The following is a 25,000-nucleotide window of genomic DNA, read 5'->3' as shown; positions in this document are numbered from 1 at the left end:
TATAGCCTGCTGTAGGGCAGAGATATCAATCTCTAGTATTTTACTCTACCTGACTTGTTTGCTGCTACTGCGACTGTAATGAATAGTTAAACCAAACCACAGTGGTATCTCTCTACATTTCACTCCCCATAATCCTGGTGGCTTTTACTGTTGACATGGAAAATGACATGATATACCAATCCTTGTTTTTTTCTTTGAATATGGAATGAATCCATGCCGGAACAACATACAGTAGCATGAGCAATGAAGATAAGGTGAAAGATATTGAACTTGTGCACGTGTCAATGATGTTGATGGCCAAATGGTTATGAGGGTGGAGGTGAACAACCAAAATAGCTAGAATGGATTTGACAGCTAAACCACCTTAAGCTTCATTCACAGCTCATCACAATAGCTCATACCACATCGCCGGTGCCCTCGCTAGCCACAGTGATGCCATTGAAAGAAGGTCAGTGCCATGTGGTCTGCATGATCTGAATGGGACAATGGTCATAACTGTGCTGCTGAAGGCCTCTGTGTGCTAATCCCACAGGCAGTAACTCACAGAGTCACGCGGATGTATCTGTGTCAGGGGATGGGATTTCCCCAACGATAAGCAGATACCCGAGGAGCAACAGAGCAGTGTGTGTTGTGGTGGCCGTCGGGGTTTCATGGTTGAGCCAGGGTTATGCACCAATAAGACATAGATGGGATAGTAAAGGGTATTAAAAGGTGATTAATGTGCAGTGTGGTATGTGCGGTAGCTGCAGCTCTGCCTCCTGTCGCCCAGGGTAACGTCACTGGCCATGTCTGTCGTTGCTTGGGAGGGTCAGGGTTGAGTTAGGGCAGCAGAACTGCACGTCTGGGGGGAAAGGGTTGTATGGTAGTGTGGGGTGCAGGTTGGTGATTACGCACCCTGCACACCAGGTGCTTAGGAACAGTGAGGGCACTTCAGGTAGAATCAACAATGGGACCTGGAAGAATATAAAGTGAACCGAGTAATCGGTTCACCTGGGGGGGGGGGGGGCGTTCTGTCTGCCTGCACTTCATCATTACTATCAAGATATTATACATGTGCACACACACACACACACACACACACACACACACACACACACACACACACACACATCCCTGTCCATACAGCCAAAGTAGGTACCAGCAGATCTAGTAGCTAACTTTGTGTAGCTACAAGTATCTATGTTTGTGTTTATTTCTGCGTGGTGTGTATGTATGTATGTGTGTGGGTGTGTGTGTGTGTGTGTGTATGGGTGTGTGTATGTATTGGGTGTGTGCCTGGTGCATACACACATTAAGTGCAGGGTCATATCCCTGCTGAAACTAGCTGGGAGCTAGACACATTCCTGCTGGCTTATACTCATATAAATCCTCGATAGCCATCACAAGTCGAACTGGTTTGTACATATTCATGGCACACATATGAAAATAGATGCTTAGTCTGCTTCATTTCACCACAGGTTCTCATTACAATACACCGATATGAGGAAAGAGCACACATGCATTGCTATTGTTAGATTAGATTCAGTTCCACTGCACATTATGGAACTAAAAAATTACTACTTTACACTTACACATATAAATACAGGGTGTGTTTTTATCATTCACAGAGAAGACAAGCTACAGAGCCTCCACATGAGAAAACGTTCGCCAAATGCACTAGCTTTCTGATCTTAGATCGGTTATGTAGGACTGCAAACCAGTAGCATGTTTGGTTAATTAATTACGTCTCATTCAAAAAGTTTGTGTTGACTATGCAATCGTTGTTTTTCCATAAATAATACATGATGCACGCTTTAGGCCATAGCCTGGTACGAGAGAGATCAATATCATAATCTAAACCAATCCTCAAAAAGAGAAAAAGAGCTCACACAGACTGTAGCCTAAAGATGCCACAAGAGCAAAACCATCAGGGGTTTTTTTTTTTAGTGGGTTTATATTTACCCAGTTTTCTTCTAACATATCCACCTTGCCATGTTCTCTCAAGACAGCTGTCTATTTGTGTGTGTGTGTGTGTGTGTGTGTGTGTGTGTGTGTGTGTGTGTGTGTGTGTGTGTGTGTGTGTTTGTGTGTGTGCCTTGTCTTTCAGACATTTGGCTCTGCCTCAACATAGAGCCAATAGACCATGCAAGTGGTCTCCTTAGCAACAATGGAAAGTGTGGTGGGATACTTAATAAATACATTTTAAAAGGCATCTGGGGTGGGGAGGGTGGTGTGGTGTGCAAGAGCGCACTAAGACATGAAATCAATATTCTGCTTGGCAGAGAAGTTTAACCACACAGTTGTTTGCAATGGCTGAGGGGTGAGAAGGACGCTACTCCCACATCCATCACAATGGGCTACAGCCAGACAACAAGAGGGAGAAGTCGGGAATAATGGGATGGAGAGAAGACGTAAGCTAAGAGCAAATGAGTACAGTGGAAGTGTGTGTTCTTGTTTGTCTTAAACAGTGACTCTGACATTGTTCAGGAAGTTCAGATACTTGCATTTTATAAGGACATGTTAGTGAAATAGAAGTGTGTGTGTTTGTGTGTGTGTGTGTATGTGTGTGTGTGTGTGTGTGTGTGTGTGTGTGTGTGTGTGTGTGTGTGTGTGTGTGTGTTATGAGGAGGGTTTAGCTGGAATTCTTGCCAATTAAAATGAAATATACAGGTAAATAGGACAAAAAAAAGCAACCAGTATGTTTGAGTGCGACTGGTATGTGCACCAATCAGCAGACATGAGAGAACAGAACATCCTGTTCCAGTATGTTGTTCTGGTAGGCATGCCCTCTGGCATTTGAACTCTTACCTCTGTGTGCTCACCCACGCTGGGAAACATCGGCATGATGTCCAGTCCCCCCACCCCCACTCACCCACCCTCCTTGTGGAAGGGGGCACTTTCACTTCCAGAGACGGCTCAGCGACGTCGAGCGAGAGTGTGGGAAGGAGTTCGTCACTGGGAGATCGCTTGCCCCGATAGCGCTCTGACTAATTTCTGCCTTGGCCAGAAGGGTGATTAATGTCGGGGCTCTCGGGGTGTGGGAGATAAGCCAGGCCCTTCTGCGGCCTGCCGGCTGGGATAAAACGCACCGCACTTATCAAGGCCGCAGAAGCGGGGCAGGGGAGGGGCTGACCAGCCGGAGGTTTGATGCATATGGTCATAAGCGGATATGATCAAGCGCTGGCGGGGTAATCCATTACCCCTTCCCCAACGGACGCCCGGTGATTAAGGCCAGAGGAGTAGGTAAGCAGCACGGCGCGGAAAAGCAGCCGGCGATCTTGTCTCTCAGAGTGCCACCCCTCCGGATTAATCGCTAAAGCGGCATTGTCTGGGAACGTAGGACAATGGATCGTGTGCGGAGGGCAGTGTAGAGTGATTGGGGGCAAAAGAGCGAGTGTGGTTGAGGATTCGATCAAACGCAATTCAAATAGTATGAGAGCACGAGACGTGGGTGGAGGGGAGCCAGGGCGGAGAGAAGCCCTTCCAAAGTGCCACAACACTACCAATGTTGACAAAAGTGGTTGTATGTAAAATAAAGATTTCCAAACAAACAAGCTATCCTTTCAAATTAAGTTTAGCAGCACACACCCTGTACACCCCGCCCACCTCTCTGTTCCTGGGTAATTGCTCAGACGTGTTGCCACAACACGCTTCACACATCTCCCCATCAGATACACACTGACATCTGATGGTTAAGCAGGGTAATGGATTTACAGAGGCCCCGCCCCTCCACGCCCATCACGGCCTTCTCCCACCGCCTCGGCCATGGGTTGGGATGAGAGCAGGAGTCTCTCAGAACCACAGCATCATTCCTAGGAATTTGCAGTTGGAGGAGGAGGAGGAAGAGGAGGAGGAGGAGGAGGAGGGATGTTACGGTCAGGCGGTCGGCTGGGGCTGGGGTGTTTTGGGGCTGGACATTGACTCGGTTGTGATGGATCTTCTACTGCGACAGTGGACTGTATGTTAGCCAGCCGCAGTGTTCCATTCCCACTAGCTACCCACTGTGTGTTCTCCTCTGCCAGCTGTGCTCATTCTAAAACATGGCAAACACTGTAAAACATCCTACACGCTGTGGATTTGAGGAAAAATACAAGATTCTGAGACCAGCGTGGCAATTTGTTGGTGTTCTGAGTAACAGATTATGTAGCAAGATGAATCTTTCCTCTGCCTTGTCTCACAGAGTCCTGCTGTTGGGGTTTAAGGCCAATCTGAAAAGCGACGCTTCCATCTGCGCAAATCTGTGCGTAAACAAGAAAGCTGGAGCTCGAGGTGCCAGCAGTCTTCAGTGTGACCAAGTTCCCTATTTATCACCTGAGATCCTTTCATGCTCACTCCCCACTTTAAAGCTTCCACTTGCACGAGGCACTGTCTCTTCCCTCGCATCTAATCATAAGCGCCGCTCCCCACCGCAAAACGCTTAACGGCGTGACCCTGGTGGCGCTGGGATGTGCTCAGTCTTTGGTCTTTGGAAGAGGAAGAAGCGAGGACAACAGCAAATGGAGAGCGAGGGCCAACTGCGGCTGCGGAGTCGCTGCAGGGACCAGTTGGTACGGAGGGCAAGGCTAGAATTTGCCGCCGTCTGAAGTCAAGGTGGGGGAGCCATGTACTTTCGCGACACACTGCAGGACGTGCTTTTAATTACTTTAGACCTAACTCTGCCATACTCTCTGAACGCGGCCTCACGCCGGCGAATCTTTCAGACGAGCATCAAATTAACGACAATTAACGAGATTCACATGTTAGTGTGTGTGAGGGTGTGAGTGTGTGCAGGCATGCAGGCCCTTGCAGGTTGCATTTTAAGATAGTGGAATGACTTGAGAATCTTCTAATTAAACCCAGCATGCAACACTTGCACTGGGGTGTCTGCCCTGCTCCATTTAGTATAGTCCCTTTTCCCCTCATCCGGACAAGTGTCTCCTTGCGCCAGGGGTAAACGGAAAACAATGGCCGAGAGTCCCCTTGGAAGAAGGTGCCATCTCAGTGGGCCCCTCAGGGCCAGTCTGAGCTCCTCCACCCTGGTGACTGGACCACCACCTCCTCCACCTGCCACGCAACCCCCTAGCCTCTGGCACAGCTGCTGAAAATAAGACGTCAAGGGATCTCAGACCAGAGCTGTCAGTGTTCTCCGAGACGGGCTCCGTGGGAGAGGAGGAGCGTGTGCAGCCGATTAGCAGATCTGCCTGTCACAGCTTGGGTTTTTTTACGGACCGGCTGAGATAGGGAGGCTGTCCGCACCGCTCTCGGAGAAGAGCAGCCCAACGTGTGGAGGAATGTGACAACTGCTGCATCTTCCCTCAGCTTGCTTGCATGCATGAGAGCTGGAATGGACGCGGCTCAGAAATCTGATCCGGGCAATGCTGAACCAGCACACAGCATGCTGGGATTTTGAAAAGACATGGGAAAAGTCAGAGAACCTGAGGGATTTGACAATGGGTGTGAAAGGGCAACAGATTTATTTTTCAAACTGTGCCTAACTCCCTTTTGCCTCCTCAGCCCTCAAAAAAAATAAGGGTAAAGGATAAAAGATGGGGGAAAAAAAATTGTAATTTGAAACATCTCCTCAAATTCCACTCATTTTAGTCTTATCACTGTGGGGCATCCAGGCATGTCGTCGAAGTCAAGCAGACACTTTTAAAGGACCATCCCTGCTCTGCCCTGCTCCTGCTTGCTTCTCCCGGGCTGAAGTGTTGAAAGCTTTGTGAACACTGCAACCTGATATCCCACTAGATTCAGCTCCAGTCGCTTCCCTTTGAAGCGTCATCATCGCTTCCCTCATGTCCAGTCTGAAAGATATCGTTCAAGCATGCCTATTTAAGGTCACTCCAATTCCAGCATTATTAGGGTTGTGCACACACACACACACACACACACACACACACACACACACACACACACACACACACACACACACACACACACACACAGACACGCAAACACACACACACACAGACACACAGACACACACACACACACACACAGACACGCAAACACCGTTGCCCTCCAGCTCCAAGCCTGCCATTACAGCATCACTGTTGCCACTCAAGCCGCTGAGTCATTTGATAAAGTAGCCTGGGCTTCTTGAACCTATTATGGGGCAAACGCTCACCCGTCGAGGCAGCAGGCTTGCCCTCCATTGTGCCTATTTGTGGTACGGATAAAGGTTGTAGTGGGGCGAGGCATTTTGTCTGGGCACACATGCTCTGTCTCTCTTTTTCTTGATGTAGTGGTCTACCGGCCTCTTGAGCATGACACAATTCTACAGTTCCTGCCTCATACATCTTGTTTTATTAAGTCCTGCCGGTTTGAAAAAAAGCGACCACTTCAGGACAGAAAGCACCTTGAGGATGCCGGGCAATTATGAGCCGTAAAACAGGAATAAATTACGAGCCTGCTGCCTTTCCTCTCTGAGCCAACTTTGTTTTCTCTACTTATTACAGAACCATAGGCTTCCGGCAGATGCTGACGTTTACACTATAGGGATGGATGGGACTGGCTGACGCTGCTTTCATCTCTAGCCAGTCTAGCCACATGCTAGAAAAGGAATAACAGAAAGGCTTGTGTAGCCAGGGACGGCTCGGAGAGACTTAGACTTTGAAGGAGAACATGGTGCAAACTGACATAGCTGATCGAGGCTTTAAAGGAGAACACAGTGTGAACTGACATAGCTGATCGTTCGGCACATTGCCTCCATCTTCTGCCAGCACGCATAGCCACCTCTTAATTGATTACCTGGCACTACATAATTGATTGTGAGTCTTGGAAATCAAGAGGTTACAATGTAGAGAGAGGAGTGGGGGCTTGGTGGTGAGGAGAGAGAAAGAGAGGGCAGGACTCAGTGAGAAAAAGAGAGCGATGAGGATTAAGGTGTGATGTAGGAGAGACTTCTGTCTTGAATAAGGATGACTCTCGACTGATTGCTTTTGAGGCTGCAAATTGCATCAGAGAATTCTTGAAATTCCACGGGTATTGTTCGAACGATATTACCTCCGCCTGTGCGCACGCACTGTGAGAGGCAGATATGATAGAAGTCATGCGAATTATGAAGCTCCGGGTAGAATGCGGTTGGGGGTGTCGCCGGAACAATTCGTCATTTATGGCAAGATACTCATTAATCTCATATTTCTCAGTGTGACTCCCTACCATGAGTTGCTTTCATCTGGGGAGAGAGAGAGGGGGATGAAAAAGACAAAGAGGAAGTGAGAGAAGAAGGGAGGTAGAAACAGCACTTAAATTATTTGGTCCCCATCCAGCTACTGTTACCTGATGTTGATGTCAGACACAGGAGGGATTACGCATTCACTGATTAGATCTCAGTCACTTTGTTCTGCCTGATAACATGTTACTATTATTATCAGAGGCATCTTTTCATCACTGATGGGGAGAGTTAAGGTAGGGAAAAAAAGATGGGGTGACTTTGAAAGCCAGCCTAACTCTCTCTCTCTCTCTCTCTCTCTCTCTCTCTTACTCTCTCTACCCTTCTTCATTTATCCATGGTCTCACTGAAAATATGTATAAAATAGTGTATAATGTTGCACCACACCCCTTTCAATAGTGAACCCAAGCTGTCAACTCAGCGTATTGCTTTTTTTTCCGGGGGGCGGTGGGCATGGGGGTCACAGCCCTGTAAACCGCAGCTGGAGCGAGACCTCTCTGCCGAGGTTGTTTTCAATCACAAAGCAGGCTGAAGAGGCTGCCAAAGAGGGGGCTGGGTAAGGCAACGTGTGCACGCACTCCTCACTTCCTGTTTTTACAAATTAAACATGGCCTAATCCTCTCAGCCATTTGCTTCTTGCCCCTGGACTTCACTTGTATTAAATTCTATTAATTTCAAATTGCTCACTGCTTTCCCCCTGCGGCCTTGACAAAGAAAGTTGTCAACCTGGCACGTCGTCTTCGTCTGTCTCCTGCCCTACTTTGGTCCTCCTCCTCCTCCTCTCTTTGTCTGGAGGAAAGAGTCACAGCGCAAAGGTGAAGAGCACCAAGCATAATAATATCAAAGCCCTGTAAGCAGCCCCTTTCAAGTGCGATGGGTTTGGCGAAGACTCAGAGGCCGGGCTGGAGACCCTGTCAGAGGAGGAGGTGTCGGACAGGTCAGGCGGGTGCCGTTGGTGTCGCTCAATAATTCAGAGCTTGTCCTGAGGAAACATGACCCTGATTGTGTCCTCCCTTACCCAGCTGGGACCTGGCTTTGACCCCAGCACTAACCCCCTGCTCTGTTTGGCAGGACATCAGCCATGCCGAGTGACCTCAGGGTGAGCCAGAGGTCGTAGGAGTCAAATAGCACAGAGCAGTGGGAAGTATAAAAGCAGCAGACACATCTAAATCCCAACTGCTGGTCAGGTTGAATGTGCTGCACTGCGGTAGGGTGCTGTCAGGCCAGGACAGGTGAGCTGAGTGAATGCACCAGCAGAAGATGTTATCAGTAGTGTATTACTTAAAACTCATCAAAAGACTTCACACTTTTTGCCCATGTCAGTCAGGGTGGATACACTTGGTACTCTGCTCATGATAAATGCAGCAGCCAATGATGGCCTAACTGATCATAAATGGGTATAAATGTACAAAAATGACATAAGCGGATTCAGCTACAGACATATGCACTCCTTTAGTAGTGAAAGCTCACCAGGTTTTATCATTTTTTCTTTATGTCTTCTTTCCAACCCAGACTGTGACACTGGGAGATTTTAGACGAAGCTATACTTGCCGAACGTGCTCAGGGTGGTTTTCAAATGGACATGCACTGGAAATGGTCATTCATGAATAAAATGAAACTGGCTGAAACATCTTTGATGACCATTTAAAGTCCAGCTCCATCTGACTTCTCATGATTCAAGCCTATATTGCAATTTTAAAGCAGATCATCTCCACAGTGTTCACGTTTGAAGATTTAAGATGTATTTTAGTGACTAGCCTATTTTAACTGATCATAAGGTGAATTAGACTCGATTTACTGTTGCAAGATATGGAAAGTTAATTGAATGAATGATTCATATGGGAACAAAGCCTGACAAGATGAAGGGTTATTATTTTCTATGGTAAAAGCCTTAATTATTTAGCCAAGCTGTATCTTAATCTGTCAGAAAACATTCCCAAACTTTGAAAAAAAAAAAATATAACTGCATGTTACTCAATGGGCAGAAAATGCATTGGACAATTCACACCTTTCATAGGAAATTTTAAAAGAGCTTGAGTCACAAACCTCTGCATTTACTCCTCCATTCTGCGCACTCAGAGAGGGGGAAGCTATATCAATAAAATACCTCCATCCAGGGTTAGGCAAACTCTCAGAAAACACTCTTCCTTCCAAGCTGACGTGCTCATGTTTAAAAAAAACCCAGCAAGTGGTAACCAAAGCCAAGGTCTGCTCTGCTGACAGTCCCTCTGCTCTTGGCAAGTAAGTGTAATTAGAGCAGGCAACAGAGCCGTGTGTGAGCCCGACTGCCATCTCGGGGGCCGTAACGATGCTGACCGGCAGGTTGAAGGTAATCCCTCGTTTGGGCCCCATCCACAGGCTCTGGGCCACACAAGCTTGCATAAGCAGTGTGCCACCATTAGCCCTTCCCTCATTGGACACATTAAAGACGTAGTAGTGTGAATGCAATTTCCAGGTTCGTTTTCACACTTCATCGAGGGGTTTTAAAGCCCTTCGTTCCATCACTACAAAGGAAGTGCGAAGAGATTGAGTAGAACAGTTGGATATTGAGTGTCATTATTTTACATCCATCCATCCATCCTGACACAAAGGCCCGGAATGCTGTCTGCAATCATTTGCTAGTTTAGTTACATTTTACCCATTTCTAAATGTTTAGTTATGTAAACGACGCAACGTAAACTTTTCTTGAACTAACTGAACTCCCTCTGGCTTTTTCCGAATGAATGCCAGTGAAATAGTACATGGTACTTAACTGTCACCCGAATGATGACGAGCGCTAACCTCCAGTTAGGGCTTCCTGGAGACTTGAAATGTCTTTCACCTAAAGATCTTGAAAAGGCGAGCTCACTTCCTTCCCCCTGTCTGAAACCTGCAAAGTCTGTAGAGCTGCGATATCCGAGCTATCCTCTGTGCCACTATGGAGGGGGCTAAATATATATTTAGTGTGCAAAGTGTAGTGGGTGGGAGGTGGAGGGGTGGGAGGTGTGATGGAGGCGCTGAGCACGGCAAGGAAAAGTTGATGGCTTATTCCACGGCCCCCCCCCCCCCCCTCCCAAAACGTGGCTGCCTGCCCTGTTCCCAACCCTGTCCCCCCTCCCACAATCTCCACCACCACCACCCTCCCATTGCTAATAATGCAGGGGTTCAGCCCAGAATAATAAGATCCTTGACACCAGGTCCCATCCCGGCATGTTACTACTCTAGCAGCTGGATGTGAAAAGGCAGGAAATGGAGGCTGGCGAGGGGGCAGGGAATGGTCCTCGCACTCTGTGATCCGATGGCACTGGAAGAATGCCCACACCTGGTTGGCTGTGCCTGGAGGAGGGGCTTGCAGTCAATGTTTTCCAACATGGGCTTGGGAAAGGACTGGGCTCATCTGCTACTCCTAGGGATTGCTTTTCATATGACTTTCCTTTGGAGATACAGTTTCCTTTTCCCTGGAACATAAATGCTTCCATAGAGTCTTAAATGTTTTTTACATTTTCCTGTATGATTCTTCCAGGACACTCTACAATTTGACATAATTAGGGCAATTTTTAGAACCATTATCTAATGTTATCTAGAAGCTGAAAGAAGGAAATGCTCAGAAAGCTAAAAAAGTAATTTAAAAAAAATGATCCTGTCTCTCGGGTTTCTTTATATTGTAATTTAGTTATTGATGCAAATTACGTTGTCATTGGGGTTCCTTATAAAGAAAAGATTTCATCCATGTATGTGGGCCACTATGTTATATTACAGATCAATTCTGAGCACTCCTCCATTTGGTTCAGATAATCATTTAAATGTGTATTAATGCTCCTGCAAAGTCATTACCTTCGGTGAGCACGTCAGGAAGTAGAACAGCACTTCCATTGCGTGAGCCCTCATTTTTGGCCTTAATGACTGCAGGAGAGCCAAGGGCAGAGCACGCCGTCTCTAAGTATCAACATGACAGCCAAGGAGACACAGTGACTCTTTTGAGGAACAAAAGGACATCCATTAAATGATCACATCTTACACTTGATGAAGCTTCCAGAAGAAGTACAGCCATTTTCACGGAATCCGCTAGCTGCCAGAGCTTGGTTCTCCTGTTTGATGAGACTGCATCTCTTCTTTTATACCCAAGCAGTTCAACAGAAGATAATATTTATCCTTCTTGTTTTAGTGTCAGGGCTAAGTCCTTTCAAATGAACCCTCTAGACAGAAGCAGAGGACCGACCAAGTGTACGATAATCGTCCAGTAATGGAGTGTCTTATCTTAAACACTCCCCAGATCGGTGGTCTACAAGAGAGGACCTCGCTACAATGTTGCCCATATCTTACGCTAAAAAGCTCCGCACACGTGGCTCCTTTAGCGTATGCACTGCTGATAAGGGAGGTTTTCAGAACAGCAGACCCCCAGCGGATGCAAGTGGGGAGGGAAGATAAGGGACCATATGTTTGAGAAGCAGCCTACTCCAGAACTCCCACTACTGCTCTCCTGGATCATATACAGTCTTCTCTGACATCATGCAGGTCACCGAGTGGGAGAGGAAAATTCGCCGCTGCATGATTGAGTCATTGGCTTCATGACATGCTCGTCTCCTCTAATAGGCATGGTGTCCAGGACTGCTAGGCAGCCTGCTGATTCGCTGCTAAACCTTTCAGCCCCCCAGGGCATTCTGGTTACTAAGTGCACAAGTGCCTACAGGTAAGCATGACTCAGAGCCCCAAGGGCTTTGCTGCTGTATTAGGCAGCCATAAATGCTGTCAGCATCAGTTCTAAAAGCTCTGTCTGGGTTTTTCCTGCAAACACACCAATTTGCTTGGTGTTGCAAACAGGATCGATGATGTGGGGAAAGCCCTGGCTTCTGTCCAAAATAAGTTTTTAAATCTGGGTTTAGACATCTGAACTGGAAGTGTTGGGCACAAAAGGAACGGGAAAGGTGACAACATGATGTCGGACATATGCTTGCGAATACACAACACATAGCCTCACACAGCACACATACACAACACACAGCCTCACATAGCTCACATACACAACACATAGCCTCACACAGCACACATACACAACACACAGCCTCACATAGCTCACATACACAACACATAGCCTCACATAGCTCACATACACAACACATAGCCTCACACAGCACACATACACAACACACAGCCTCACATAGCTCACATACACAACACATAGCCTCACACAGCACACATACACAACATAGCCTCACACAGCACACATACACAACACATAGCCTCACACAGCACACATACACAACACACAGCCTCACACAGCACACATACACAACACATAGCCTCACACAGCACACATACACAACACACAGCCTCACACAGCACACATACACAACACATAGCCTCACACAGCACACATACACAACACATAGCCTCACACAGCACACATACACAACACACAGCCTCACACAGCACACATACACAACACATAGCCTCACACAGCACACATACACAACACATAGCCTCACATAGCTCACATACACAACACATAGCCTCACACAGCACACATACACAACACACAGCCTCACATAGCTCACATACACAACACATAGCCTCACACATACACAACACATAGCCGCACACATACACAACACATAGCCGCACACATACACAACACATAGCCACACACATACACAACACAGCCTCACACATACACAACACATAGCCTCACACAGCACACATACACAACACATAGCCTCACACAGCACACATACACAACACATAGCCTCACACAGCACACATACACAACACATAGCCTCACACAGCACACATACACAACACATAGCCTCACACATACACAACACATAGCCTCACACAGCACACATACACAACACACAGCCTCACACATACACAACATAGCCGCACACATACACAACACATAGCCTCACACATACACAACATAACCTCACATATCCTCACACAGCACACATACACAACACACAGCCTCACACAGCACACATACACAACACATAGCCTAACACAGCACACATACACAACACATAGCCTCACACATACACAACATAACCTCACACATACACAACATAACCTCACACATACACAACACAACCTCACACATACACAACATAACCTCACACATACACAACATAACCTCACACATACACAACACAACCTCACATAGCAGCTGTTACTGTGACTTACTGTTTGTTCTCATCACTGATGACATAATCACACAACTCACATCAAAAGTAATTACATGCCACAGTTTTTACTTAATATGTTTTGTCCATGCATGTAAGGCCATATTTTCATCAGTCTAAATGTACGGATACATACATTTGTTTATGTATATTTTCAGAGCTTAAGGGTATTACATATGTTATGAGTGTACTATACATGTAACTACTTACATCTAATAATATATTTCAAGGTCATAAACAAAAACATTTAATCAAAAAGACTTAAAAAAATTAGGCATTAACATTTTACTATTTAGCAATTACGGTCAGAACTATTTTGTCCTGTTACTATACTTTTGCTCCATTTTCCTTTCAATCTTGGTACATTTTTGTTCTGAAATTTGACATGAACACACACACACACACACACACACATACACACACACACACACACACACACACACACACACACACACACACACACACACACACACACATTGTATCTGTGTATGCAGAACACCAGGCTACGATTTATGACTGCTTCATCAGCTAGATATTTAAAGCTTTCTGTTGTTGTTGTTTTTCTGGACAGAGAGAAATGAGAAGTGATGTAAGGGGAATCCCAGAGAGGCTAGGGGAATTAGTCGCTGTCTGCAAATGAAGAGTGTGAGAGAGCGCTGCACAGTGTGTTCTCTGCATTCCCATGTTCAGGATGGTTGAGGTCTGGAGTTCTTCTGTCTCCCAGTAGCTGGCAGTGGACAAAGGCTTGCTTTGTTCCAGTGGATACTGGACTTCATTGGAGGGAGACATTTGAATTAACTCAATAAGGGATGTAAAGGTGTTCTTAATGGGACCATGTGATTCTGGATGAAACCACTGAAACGTGGAAAGCTTTGCCCATTTCTTTAGGATTCCCTGTAGTCTGAAAAACTTAATATACATAGTCATGTGCTTTTTTGCTCTCAGGTAGCCAACATGTGTAGCAATGATAACCTTGTTATTTAAGACATCTGGAAAGAAAAAGGTTCACCTTAAACGCTATGATACTGTGGTACTGATTCCACAGTATTTGGGCAAGATCACCTTTGAAAAATGCATGCCAATAAAATGTGGTTAAAAGATGATACAGTAGCAACGTGTTTGTGCATGTGTGCTCACACGCGCCTTTGTGCATGTATGTCTGTGTATGTGTGGGTGGAGAAGATGTGATGGATGCCATGTTGTCAGGTTTTTGCTCCGTGCCATCAGAACACACGACTCATTCTCCAAGCTGATGAGGAGATCAATGCCTTGACTGCCTGCACTCCTGCAGCCTATGTTAGCACAAACATGAAACACAGGGCCTCCATGGAGCAAGCTGAGGGTCAGGTTTGGTTTCAGAGGAGAACAGTTGAGGAGGTCTAACTTTGCTTCCTGGAGTGGAGATGACTCCTGAGACATGGTAAACTTTAGCTAATAGCATATTTACAGTGGACATATAAGCAGTGAAAGATTCCAGGACAGTAACTGTAGTGTACTGTAGTAAAAAAAAAAAAAAAAAAAAAAAATATATATATATATATATATATATATATATATATATATATATATATATATATATATATATATATATACACACATTTATATGTAAATATAAATGAAACCTGCATGCATTATAAATACATACGGAATGCTGGAGTGCATGTACAACAAATAACATGTAGAAACACAAACTGAACAGTTTCCAGAGACCCTGTACACGGTACACAGGACAGTACGCTGCCATTACAATCATTCCACACTTCAGGAGTGTGCATGGCATCAAGGTGGGAGGGGCTTTTGCATTTAGGGAGATTTGTTCTTTCTTCCCCCTGAGCCTTGCACAACCAAACACATTACATGATGTACCCATAGCAACCTCTGCAAGACCCTGTTCACCTGTTTAAGTCACATCAAAATTCAGAAGAAAACATTCTCTTTGTGGAGGCAATGCAAACCGAATCCGACCTCACCAACTGAATTGCAAATAAGGGCCTCTCTAGCTGGGTGGCTAGTGAGAATTGCTTCTATAAATACACGATTCCATTCTTTTCGAAAGAAATATGCTGCATGATTCATAGTTCTACCTGTCACAACTGGAACATTTTTAATCTTTTAGCTCCCCTCCTGCAAGCCCCTTTTGCTCCCCAATGCATCCAGGAGAAAAGTGACTGTACAGGAATGCCAGTGTGTGGGACGTGAGTGGATATGGGGACAACAGCGCCGGAGGAAAAATGCCACTTTTTAATTGTAAAGACAACTGAAATGCTTGTCAGCTGAGTTTTCCAAAGGCCTTAGGCATAGTGGATGGTATTCATTCAAATCCTTTTGTTTACATGTTCCGTGATGTGGCAGTTGACATTTATGCAAGGGGACATTAGTGAAATGCTGCATGTGGCTGGGATGTCAAAAGAATGCGGAAAACATAAAAAGACAACTGAGAGCTTGAAAGGTTGAGTAGTCCATGAACTGCACAGGCAGCTAATCATCTGAGATCCCCCCTCAGTCAGACACTGTCACCAAGCCACACTTGTTTCTGGAATTGTGTTGTTGTTTGTTTATTTGTTTGTGTGTTTATTTGTTTTTTTTTAAATACCTAATAAAGTACGTATGTTCTCATACAGATCAAAATGTCAGACCAAAACAGACATGTGACGATGACATTAAACCTAACATGCTTAATCTTTGGAAGATTTGTGAGAAGAAAAGAACAAAGAATATCACAGCTTGGCCAGTAGCAAATGATTATTCACTAGATGTAAGCCATCTGGGAATATGGCCAAGTTGACAACAGATTCTACTCATACATGTTTTTGTTTTTTTTTTTTCTTTTTTGGAACAAGCAAGACCATTTTTGATAGGTGCAATTCTAAATGGACTTCCGAATAGAATTGTTCTGTTCTACTTTGGGACGACATGTTATTAACTTGTCTTGGAGAACCCTGTGAAGTGTCAAACCTCTGAAACTCGTCATATTGTTCAGTTATTATCCTTAAGACATATTTTTCAGTAGCTGCTGTGAATTTTTTATTAGCTGCATTGAATCTAATATGAAAGTTATGCAGTTAACATATTTGGGAGAGAGCCATTGTTGGATCCTAGGCAGGGAAGGGGACTGTCCTCATTTCAGCATTCTGCTGTGTCTGTGCTACTGAATGCAATAAATGTCTTGCGTGCACCGCAGGAACGACAAAGTGTCAGTTTGATAAGGCAGGAGTCAGAAAGGTGAAGGGTACTGTGGCAAGTGATTGGCCGGTTCGATTTTGCTCACATTATCTCTGGCTTGGTCCTCCCGCTGTTACACCTTGTATCGAGTGAGAATGTGCCATAAGAGAGGATACTTCTCCAACGTCAAGAACAAGGCTCTTCAGTAACATAGCAGTGCAAGGGCTTCAGGAATAGTCAGAGCTGTCTTCACAGATGTAAACGTGAGGTTGTACCATTTGCTCTGTTCAGACTCTTGGGAATTCACTCGGGTGTTCCCCTCATCAGTACTCTGACCCTGCCCCTGATCAATGCAGAGGGTGGTACATGAAAAAATGCTGTAGCATTACAGCATTAGCATGGGGGCTAATTGTTGATGGGTCCCAGATAACCTGACTGGATGCACCACCGTTTGTTCACACCAAAATTAAAGTGATGAAGAACGGGGAAGGTGGACGTGGACATGAATATTATCCCAGTGATTATTCAATGTTCAATTCAAGAAGTGCTTTGTAGAACAGGAAAAATACATACGTGCACAAATCAATCAAAACACTGATCTTTGTCAGTTTTCTGCCTGGTTGCCAGCTAGCTGTCTAGCATCTGTACATCTGCATATAGGCTGTGTGTGTTTGTGTGTGTATGTGTGTGTGTGTGTGTGTGTGTGTGTGTGTGTGTGTGTGTGTGTGTGTGTGTGTGTGTGTGTGTGCCACATTTTGCTTTATTAAAATTTGCAGCGCCCCCCTAGTAGTGTTCCAAATTAAACTGCAGGCAGCAACAGTGCACGTGATAAAGCGACAGTGCACGTGATAAAGCGACAGTGCACGTGATAAAGTGACAGTGTACGTGATAAAGTGACAGTGCACGTGATAAAGTGACAGTGCACGTGATAAAGTGACAGTGCACGTGATAAAGCAATTAGTTTACCAATGGATCCTGCAGGAGGTGGCTGTGTCTACTGGCAGTGTGTCCATGCACTCGTCCCGGCAAGATACTCAATGACCTTGTGGGATAATACGTTTTCTCTCTAGATGGCGATGTAATTTGACAACTGTTTTGCAAGCCATTTTGCTGACCCTTCCCTTATATCAGGTTGACCAATAATGAAGTAGTTACAAGAGAAGGTGTAACACTTCACTGGTGCCAGGCAGGCTGTCAACCTTTCATAAGCATCATTCCCCTTCAAGCGCTTTGCCTGTCTGCTCCAGCTCTGTTAGAGCACACAGAGCCATGCCTTTCTTTCAGCCTTCAGCACTTGCAACGCGGATGTGAATGGTCCATTGAATGAATGTGAATGGTCTATACATCCGCCCGGTATTGCTTTTGTATTACATGCTGCCTTCATGCATATAAATGATGACATTTGACTTGCTCTCATCTGTTTGCTTCTCTGTTTGTTTACATCTATCTTTTTATGGCTTAATATACTCTTAACACTTGTCCTGACCCACCCAGAAGGCTGAAGACCCTTCTTGCTTCTCTAGCCTGTTTCAAGTTATAACAGGAAAAACAATCAAAGACAAATCTTTTTTTTTTCCTTTAAGGAGACGTGACAAAATGGCTGATCTGACGATGCAGGCAAGATATCCGTGTGAGGCACCAGCCCGCCTGTTCCCTACATCTATCACACCTTATTAACCGTGATCATATCCACGCTACCCAATGGCCTTGGCAGAAATTACATTTTAATTGTGCCTGTTCAGATTTACTGCTTTGCTGTAATATGTTATGAAAAGCATTTAAAATGATTTGGAAAGCATAGCAGCCTGATCCCCTTTCAATTAGTGAGCATGGCCGGAAATGATGAAAATAGCCAATAACATTAAAGGAGTTTCTGGTGTCCTTCTACTCAACAGGGTAATAGCCCTAATTTTATGTTGTATATTTATTAATAAGCAAGTGTGATTTTATTGCCACAAATTCTACTGTTATGCTTTGTAATACTGCTAGAATATAGAAGATAGAAGCTTTGCTTTTCATACCCCACTGAAACCTTTGAAAATAATCCATAGAAAAAGAGGCATAGGTTATCTTCCACAATGAAACTGTAGATCATTTCCAGATTATGACATGAAGAAGGTCAAGTACTATCATTTTGGTTAATAAAGGCAATGTTTGGTGTCTTTCATCTCTCCTTATAGTAATTTCTTTCCCCTTTATGTACCCGTTGCCAACGCAAGCTCAGGTGTGTGCATTTATTTCTTTTTACGACACCTCTGAGATCACTGAAGGCCACTAAACAATGACTTTAGTACAAGAAAAAAGGAACGTTTGAAGCTTCTACATTTGGAGCAGCTTGAGGAAGGGTAAATCTGCTTGGCGCCCCCATCAGGCTGCGCCAGGTGCCACAGGGAAATGAACCAATTTGTGCCTTCACCATTTACTGTATCATCATGGCAGTCAGTTAGAGAAATTAACTGTAGTTGTCTCCTCAATGAGGCAGTGTGGACCATAGGCCCCGTTTATAAGGACAGCTTGACAGAGCCCTAAAGTGTGAAACCGATGTAGCCAGCCAGACTAAAATCATCCAGGGGCCAATGTCCTGGACATTTACTGAAGTAGTCTTATAGGGGAAGTTATGGCACCATTCTATCCCCACATGGTATGTGAGAAGCATGAGGATGGTCGTGAAAGCTGGGTAATAAATATTCCTAAAAGGGGAATAGACAGCCTTTGATTACTCAAATGAGTAGAGTGTCATATACTTGATCTAACTCAGCAGATATAGATAGATAGATAGATAGATAGATAGATAGATAGATAGATAGATAGATAGATAGATAGATAGATAGATAGATAGATAGATAGATAGATAGATAGATAGATAGATAGATAGATAGATAGATAGATAGATCTAAGAGAAGGAGAGAATTGATTGATATAGATAGATAAGAGAAGGAGAGAATTGATTGATATAGATAGCAGCAAGCCCAATGACAGAGGCTACATGAAGTGTATACGGGAACTATGGCTGCTGTTAGTATGCCAGAAGATATGAATGCAACAATAAGCACAATCACCGCTACTAATATAACAAAATCCTTCAAACCTGTCCACCATGCCACTACAGTAGTCATGCTTGAGATCCTAGACTGCAATATACAAGCCACAGGCTGATATCTTCCATGGAAACAAAGGCCAAAAACCAATATAAAGATTTGGAAGGAAGTCAAAGACTGATAGACCACCATAAGGGTACAACAATCAAAGATGAGGCTTGGCTATAGAAGAAATACAATGACTGGTCCATAAGTGAAGTTCTGAAGTCTGCTAAACAAAGGTCGATAGCACTGGCATCCAGATTGCAGAGATACACAAAAGAAGCAAGAGCCAAAAAAGTAAATGCCCTCATTTCCACCAAACCATCGAAAGTATACTTTCAGTTACAATGCAACAGAACCCTGACTGTGAATCCACCCAGAGCCAAAACAGAAATGGAAGAGCATATAGGAGAATGAATCATCATAACACCACTGCTCGGTGGTTAAGAGATCTCAAAGCAGAGCACCACAATCTCCCTGAGCAGGAACTTGTCAGCATTACAACAGCAGATGTCCAAGACTGGGTCACAAACATGCCTACTGGCTAAAGAAACTAACCGCCCTGCAGGGCCAACAAGCAGAACAAATGAACCAGCTGCTACCTACTGGCTCCCAGCCAGACTGGCTAACACACAGCAGGACAGTACTGGTCATGAAGATCTTCAACAAGGGCCAACACCATCCAAATACAAACCAATAACCTGCCTTTCCACAAAATGGAAGCACCTGTCAGGAATATTAACCAGCTAGCTGAATAAGCATGTGCATAATTCCATGAGTTCTCTTTAGAAGGGGATTGGTAACAACATCAGAGGCTCGAAGTACCCACCTATTGACAGATAGAGTTGTCGACCAGGATTCCAAGACTGGACAGACCAAACTAAGCATTGCCTGGATTGGCTGTAAGAAGGCACATGACTCAATGCCACACACTTGGATACTTGAATTCCTAGTCCTGTATAAACCAGACCATAAGGGCTTTTGTCTAGAACTCAATGGAACACTGGAGGGCAACACAAGAAGCCAACACAAAGACAATTGCCTGGGTGACCATAAAATGTGTTATATACCAAGAAAACACTGTGCCCACTGCTATTTTGCATAGGCCTGAATCTTGACAGCAGTTCATCAATAAGAGTGGGATTGAGTACAGATTCAGGAGCAGAACTACCATCAGCCACTTCCTGTACATAGATGACATCAAGCTGCATTCCAAGATGGATCAATGACTCAATGATCCACCCAACCAGGATACACAGCAAGGACAGGAATGACATTTGGGCTGGAGAAGTCTGGTCAGCTAATAGTGAAAAGAGAGAAAGTGATCAGGACACAAGAAAATTAACTTCCACAACAGAGCTAGATCACATGTACCTGGGCATTCTACAATGAAACAGGAACCATGAGGCAGAAATGAGAAAGACAGCGACATCTAAGTATCTCCATAAAGTTAGGGAGGTTGTCAAAAGCCAGCTCAATGGGAACAATAAGATCAAAGCCATAAATGCGTATGTCCTGCTAGTCATCAGATATCCAGCAGGCACAACAGGCTAACAAGAGAAGAAAGGGAAGCCACTGATGTTTGCAAAGAGATAGCTGACATAAGACAATCCTACCAGTGTCTGGAAGGGGCTGAAGTGTAGGACAGCACAGAGGATATAATCATGGCAGCATCAAATCAAGCACTATCCACTTGGGCAGGGTTGTATCATATAAGACAAATCCCAGGAGGTAGACTGTGCACAGGAGCCTCTGAGACAACCCAGCACCTAGTAGCAGGATGCCCAAAGCTGAAGAAGCAAGTGCTGAGGGACACCAAGTGGCAAAGATCATACACAGGAAATTATGCAAGGCATATGAGCTGGAACCACAGAGCGTCATGGAAAACAACAAGGCTAAGATCCTGTGGGACCTCCAGATCCAGCCAGATCCAGCAGTGGCAAACCAATCACACATCATGAATGGATAAAATGCAAAAAACAGGAGTGGTAATAGATATAGTAGTCCCAAGTGAAGGAGACTTCCAAAGGAAGGATTATGAAAGTTGGAAAAATACCAGGGACTGAAAGAAGAAATAAAGAGAATGTGAAAGGTTAACGTCAAGGTTGTCCCAGTGGTGATGACATCAATTTCAGTCCAGAAGAACGCAATCTTAGGAACAGCAAAAATACTACACTGCACCCTCAAACTCCCTTCTACGCAATAGAAGGGTGAGACAAGGATTATATATATATATATAATGATTCAAGGAGTAACTTTAGTAAAAGCTGGATAAATTTTGGTGTGGTACACAAAGTTTCTTGAGAACCAGGACATTTAAGATAGATGTCCTCTATGATATATATATATATATATATATATAGCACAGTATATGTAGCTGTATAGCTGATTTATATATATAAGTATGTATATATATTATATGACAGATGTACTACTGCCACTGATGCATATATCTAATCTAATCATTCTAATCTTTCCACCACTAAACCTCACACATCACAATCATATAACCTCTCTGTTTTTTAAGACATTTCCCATGACATCACACACATAGTTGTTGTTTTTTTTCCCTCCAGTTATCAGTGCGCTGAGCCTATCATTTCACAGTAATCATTCCCCTCACGCAGTCGGAGAAAGCCGTGTCCGATTTGATGAATATTTATGAGCTAATGCAAGGTAGTCGACTTTCCCTTTGACCTTAGGTGAGACAATTTGGACTTCATCAATATGCATGTCCAACGACTTCTGGAAAAGGAACTTCAAAGGAAGTTGATCAAGCATTCCTTTTGTGTCTGTTTTTTTTCCTCAACTGAGACTTGCATGCCCATACCTGTCTGTCCCCTCTCCCTCCCAACCTTTATGTTTATGTCTATTAATAAATGATAGCTGTCTGCGTTTCAGGATGATGACTCACTCAGAGGGTCCCCTCTTTGCGCAAAGCCAGAGGAGCAAGGCTCTTTGTCACGCATCAGCTCCGCCACGTCGTACACAGCCACGGAGACATCAACCCCAATGCAAGAAGCTGAAAAAACAGGGCAACGCACACACACACACACACACACACACACACACACACACACACACACACACACACACCGTCCCCCACACCAGCACCCTAAACGCAGACAGAGGACAAGATGTGGGATATGGCAAGAACAGAGTGTCCTAATATATGTACGGAGACAGCGGGAGACGTATGAAGGAGAAAGTCAAAACCTGATAGCTGGCTGTAATTAGTCATCTATGACATGACTGCTGGAGGATATTTAGCCACACCTCAAGTCTGTTTGGAAGTGTCATAAACATATGCAAATCGGGCATGACATTACTTGCTGGAAGATACGTGCGACCCAGAAATTCCCTTATATTCTTTTTCACGGCCACCAATGCCGGCCAAAAAAAAGTTAACTTTTGCAACCGTGTGCGCAGTCAGGAGAAATTTGAGCATGAAGACTGTGGGAGAACAAAACCAGCAAAGGTCTCATAGTCTTCTGTCTGGGGTGAGTGCCACAGGCCAGACAGTGTGAAGTGAGGGGAAGCCATGATGAATCGAGGGTCAGCGTGCTTTATTAGGACCTTGCAAGTTAATAATGCATCATGGGTGGTGGAGGCTGATTGATAGTGCAGAGAGTGAGGAAGACACTCCAGGTCCAGGGCTTTCTCTCTCTCCCCCCGGGCCCAGCCTGGGGGAAGGGGGAGGTATCTCGGCACAACACCTGCAGCCCTAACCCCAATGCAGCTCGCAATGCATAATGCAGTTATCATTTCAGAGGAGAGAGAACATCATGGGCCAGCTCCAAGAATCAAGGAAGGACAAGTATGTGTGTGTGTGTGTGTGTGAGAGAGAGAGAGAGAGAGAGAGAGAGAGAGAGAGAGAGAGAGAGAGAGAGAGAGAGAGAGAAAAAGAGAGAGAGAGAGAGAGAAAGTGTGTAGGTGTATTATGTATCCATCTGTTCTGTCCACCAGAGGGTATGTCTCTTGGTAGAGTGACAATTGAGGCTGGATTCATGCACTGTTAAAAAATCTACATGCTAACAACAGCTCATGGGAAAGCAAAATTATCTCTATCACTCGCTTCCTGAGAGTCAGGGTGCTCAGGGATGTCAGGGGTTTAGAGAGAAGACACTGATAGTTTACACACATGTAGCAAGGATGACAAGACACATGAAGAACTGAAGTTTGTACAGAATGACTGATGATGAATAGACAAAGTGTGAATATCACAAAAAGTTTGTTTGTTTGATAATGAGCTTGTACAGCATACAACTTTGCATAAAAATAATTGAGTGATTAAATTTCTTTTAGTTGTAATCATACGTTACTTATCAACTTGGCTATTCTGCATACAAAACAATTTTTTTCTCATTATGCAAGAATAACTGTGTGTGTGTGTGTGTGTGAGTGTGTGTGTGTGTGTGTGTGTGTGTGTGTGTGTGTGTGTGTGTGTGTGTGTGTGTGTGTGTATGTGGATTATAATAAGTTATAATCATGCTCCTTGTGGTGCTCCTTTCTACTACTTGTATAAAAAATATTCCTGATTCTCTGGAGGCTATTCCTGGGGGTTGTCTATCACCTTGCAACAGATGTGTAAACTAATATTTTTGTAAAGTCTGCATAATGGGGATGCTCCCTATGACTCGCATGACTTGCACAGAAGGTGAATATGAAAGGTAAAATGGTGACACTGCAGTTGAAAACATTACAGTAAATCTGTTCCCTGCAGTAGCAGTGGTGAAGGCTCTGTAGCAGCAGGGGAAGGAATGGAAAGAGACAAAGTGTGTGTGTGTGTGTGTGTGTGTGTGTGTGTGTGTGTGTGTGTGTGTGTGTGTGTTGTTTGAGAGAGAGAAAACAAGAAAGAGAGAGAGAGAGAGAGAGAGAGAGAGAGAGAGAGAGAGAGAGAGAGAGAGAGAGAGAACCAAAGAGAGAGAAGAGCCCTGAACTGGGTCATTGAGAATGACATGCACAGATGTTCACTAGCCTGTGTCGCAGGAAGCTGATATAATGGGTTACCAACAATGAACACATTACCACATTGGGTTCCTGCAAAGCTCTCTCTCTCTCTCTCTCTCTCTCTCTCTCTCTCTCTCTCTCTCTCTCTCTCTCTCTCTCTCTCTCTCATTCCCTGGTTCCTTTGCTGCTCAGCCTGAATCTCCCAAAGCATCTTCCTCATAGTAGGGAGACCCCATAAAAGGAGCAACAGAAATGCATTTGCCAGCTGACTTGGCACATAGCAGTTTAATGGATGGGCCTTGTAAGAATTTAGCCATCAATGGACTATCCCGAGGGGCAAGTGTAATGTGTAAAAGAGAAACCACCAAGGTCTTAGATTCTGTTATTAGTGTGCTTTAATCATTAGAACTCACCAAATCAATAACAACTTCACCAAACGGCCAATTCCATTAGATCTTATAAACTGGCCTTTTTTTGTACTCTGATGCTGGTAGAGCTAGGAATTAAAGGATTGTTTGACA

This window comes from Electrophorus electricus, chromosome 8, assembly GCF_013358815.1.
Source record: "Electrophorus electricus isolate fEleEle1 chromosome 8, fEleEle1.pri, whole genome shotgun sequence".
Lineage (NCBI taxonomy): Eukaryota > Metazoa > Chordata > Actinopteri > Gymnotiformes > Gymnotidae > Electrophorus > Electrophorus electricus.
Note: the sequence above shows the minus strand (reverse complement) of the source record.